The sequence below is a fragment of the Calliphora vicina genome, chromosome 5 (assembly GCF_958450345.1).
Source record: "Calliphora vicina chromosome 5, idCalVici1.1, whole genome shotgun sequence".
NCBI lineage: Eukaryota > Metazoa > Arthropoda > Insecta > Diptera > Calliphoridae > Calliphora > Calliphora vicina.
The window spans coordinates 35,537,265-35,541,229 of NC_088784.1; the positions used below are offsets into that span (position 1 = coordinate 35,537,265).

A 3,965-nucleotide genomic window follows, 5' to 3' on the forward strand; every position below is an offset into this window, starting at 1 on the left:
CTAAATAGAATATTCATTTCACTTACCTTAAAATCCGGAACCACCCTAATGCTCAGGTTAATTTGATATAGTTTCTGAAATTTAAAAATTAATTTTTAGAAAATTTATTTAGAAATTAAAATAATTTTTACACATTTACTTACTTTTTCAATTCTGCTCCGATCCGCCATATTAGAAATCGTCATCTGTACTTTTTTTTTATAGGCCCAGGGCCGCCAACATGATCCCTGTAAAGAAAAAGAATTTGGTTGTGTTAGTTAACAACACCACTAATAAAATTTCCATTTGTATAACACTTTTACTTACCTTATTTAAAATCCCACTTATTGGCCATAAATCTACACCAGAACCTGTGAAGAAACAAAAGAAAAAATTATTATAATATTTTAAACAATTTAAAGTATTATTTTTATTATTTTAATGTTTATTTACAAAAAAAATACTTCCACTTACCTTTCATTCATAAATTTTTGTTTGGGTGCTTCTTCTTCACCCACGCGTAGTTTTTTTTTATTTTGCCTCCTCCTCTTTTCGTTAATTCTTATAGAGTATGTTCAGTCAAGGTTGCCATATGAGAAAACATTAACGAAGGTACAGAGTCGTATTTTTTTAAGTGTGGTGAATATAAAATAGGGGTTACCAGACTATAATTTTTTTGTGGGAGTAAATAAAATACCCAAAATCTCATAAAATTTCGTAACATTAGGGTATTACAGAAAATCAGGGCGCTTATTTTTCCCTCCCATCCTGTATCCAGGGATGGATAACAGGAGTGGTTGGGTTTGTCATGTGCACCCTGTCGATACGAAAAATTTAAAAAGAAGAAGAGAGCAAATAGTTGGCAACTCAAGATTAAGGGCATACGTTTTGACAGCTGGAAGGTAGAGAAAATGTAAACAATAACAAAATACCTGTAAAAAAAATTTTATGTAGGCAAACAAATTGCTGAACAATTGTTGAAGCTAGGAAGCCATATTGGTAAACGAGGTTTCTCGATACCAAGAAGAGAAAATGTCGTCCCTTTTTTGATTTTGGCTCCACATAGTGAAGAAGGTGGAGTCCGTGGCCTCATATAAAAGAAAAACTAAATTTTTGATTTTTTTTAAACAAAATAAGTAAATTTTATTAAACAAAAGATTTTTTTTTTAAACTTAAAGCTAAACTTAAAGCTAAACTTAAAGCTAAACTTAAAACTAAATCTTAAAATATAAAAATAAAAAAATAAAAAAAAAAACTAATCAAACCAACCTGCAAAGCCACTGCAACAAGACTCCATCCAACGAGGGAGAAGCAGCATTAGCACCACCACGCCTGGGGTGCTAGGGTATATTTGGTGATATTCCGACGAAGTACAGTAAAATACACCGGGACATATAGACGGACGTTCAATTCGGTTCCTTTTCTTTAAGAAAATAAAAAAAAAAAAAAAAAGAAATATTTATAAAATAAAAAAAAAGGTGATTAGTGAGATATTTATATAAACAAATAGGAAGTCTTAAGTATCGCAAAGTACATCCCGCGTGTGAACCTTAACCACGCGTGCGCGAGTTAGGTTAGAGCTCTGGCCTAGGGAACAGTGAGTCGCGAGGTTAATTAACCCAAGATTTTCCTAAATCTTATATAGGTAATTCTCCTATAAAAAAAAAAATTTTATAAATAAATATATATAAATAAATAAATAAATAAAAGGAATTAGAGAATTCTAAATATTAATAGTACCTCGAACCACTTAGACATTTAGACACGTCACTGACAGGAAATATCCATCTACCCTATCCTCACCCGGGAGATTCTTCCGCAAAATTAGTTGGCCGCCAGGGAATAGAGCGGGAAAGCAGTAACGCTAGTTTTAAAAAGATACATTATAAATTATTATTATTAAAAGAAATTTTATTAAATTAAACTGAAAGCAAAAAAAAAATTAAAATTTAAAACTAAAATCTAAGAAAAGAAAATTAAAAACTAAACTCTTAAATTTAAAATTTAAAACTAAAATCTTAAATTTAAAATTTAAAACTAAAATCTTAAATTTAAAATTTAAAACTAAAATCTTAAATTTAAAATTTAAAACTAAAGTCTTAAAGCTAAATTTTTAAAACTGAATCTTAAAGCTAAAATTTGAAATTTTTAAACAAAAACAAAATTTTTGTACATTTTTATTTCTAAAGTAAATTTTGTTAATAATTCATTTTTTGTTTGTATAAATTCATTCTTTATTAATAAACCGAAACTTTTATAATGTTTAAATGAAATTGCTATTTTTCAAGTTTTTTTTTTAAAATGATTTACTAAATTTCAGTAAACGCGGCGGTAAGTAGGGAAGGTATTGTTTGCGGGGAAAGTTTGGGACATTCTTACGATAGGATGTCATGGCGGGATTCAATCCCGAGTGGGTGGGTTATCTCCTGGCAACAACATCAGCCAGGAGAAGAAATTGTTCGGTAGATAGGTACGCAGGGAAATAAAGGAAAGAGAAAAAGGACAAGAGAAACTACTTCGAGCCCCTTTAACTTAAATATACTTTTGCTGGTATGATTTTTGTGATAGTGTGTGTTTTCGATCCGGATTGCTGGCAAGGACCACCCCCTCCGGCGAGTTCCCAGCCAGGCAAACGCGAGCATACCAGCGCCGCCGGCAATCTGGCCACCTTGTTTCTTTATGTTTATTTTGTTTTCTGTTTGTTCAATGGACAATGAACAGACGTTTGACAGACACACCAGCCCACACACTACAGACTGGTAAAAAACGTTTAACTATTTCACCTATCCACCATATCTGCCATAAATGCTTGATTTCTATACATAGATAGCTACACACATTTTTTCACAAATAAGTTTTATACGCAAATAAAGCACCCCTCAAAAATTTGAGCAGATCGATTCATAATTGATCGTAGCAAGGTTCAATAGTTTATTTACAAATCGATGTCTTCCTATCGGGATGAAATTTGCCCCAAGGTTAGTTCTATTTGAATAACATTCTGAGATACATTCTGAATTACTATCCAGATACAATTTTTCAACAAGATCGGTCGAGAACTCTCTGAGTTAGAGGGGGTCAAATATAACATTTTGGCAAAAAAAACGTAAAAAATTACAATATAATTATTTTGATAGATATCCCATTCACATCCCATTAAGCGACCAAAAGGGTCTTCAGGGAAAATATATCAGCTTTTGTTTGAGCTAAAAAAAATTAAAAAGGGTGCATTTTGGAAAAAAAGTCAACAAAGTTTTTGATTTCGGAAAAAAAATATTAAACATTTTTTTAAATATTTTTTTTCGAAAGATTGAAGAAAGGGCTATCTAAACTATTTGGGACACATTTAGCTAAGAACAATAGGTAATAAATTATATGGATAATAAAAAACACCTGTTTGCCAAAAATTTGACCCCCGCTAACTTTCAGACTATATTTTAAATTACCTGAACTATATTATTCTGAATAGCTTTTGCTTAAAAATCATTACAGTAAGGAAATTCCGGTCATTCCCCAAAATATGGCCAAAATATTAGTTTTTCTCGAAAATCTCAAAATTTAACTCGCTGGTACGGAAAAACTATAGGAGGTATTGTCATATTTTTATTCCCTTTTATGTTGTCAATAAATCCCCATGTAATGATCAAAAAATTCTGAAATTTGTTTAACAAAATTTTTAAAAATTTGAAAATGGAGTTTTGAAACTGCCGTTAAAAAAAATAATTTTTTTTGGTCATACCTGGGAATCGGTTAGCGGTATCCTACGAAGACAAAACATATATACAAGTAAATATGGATATATTCTAAGTAAAAATAAGCTTTTATTTTAATATTTCTCAAAATATGTTAATTTTGTTCCTACATTTCATGTTCTAGTGGCCTGAGACACGTTAATGGCCTGGCGATTTTTTAATAACTTTAACATTTTTTAACCAATTTTTGTCTTTTATATCTTATTAGAACGACAATTACGTACACATTTTGAT

At 30.5% G+C, this 3,965-nt stretch overlaps 1 long non-coding RNA gene across 1 annotated transcript; it reads right to left on the reverse strand.

Moving 5' to 3' along the window:
* Positions 1-1,089: 1,089 nt before the first annotated feature.
* LOC135961096 (uncharacterized) lies at positions 1,090-1,847 on the reverse strand. Its single transcript, XR_010576599.1, has 2 exons — positions 1,720-1,847; positions 1,090-1,633 (listed from the first exon to the last, which is right to left on the reverse strand). It is a non-coding gene; the product is annotated as an uncharacterized LOC135961096 (long non-coding RNA).
* Between the last annotated feature and the right edge of the window lie 2,118 nt (positions 1,848-3,965).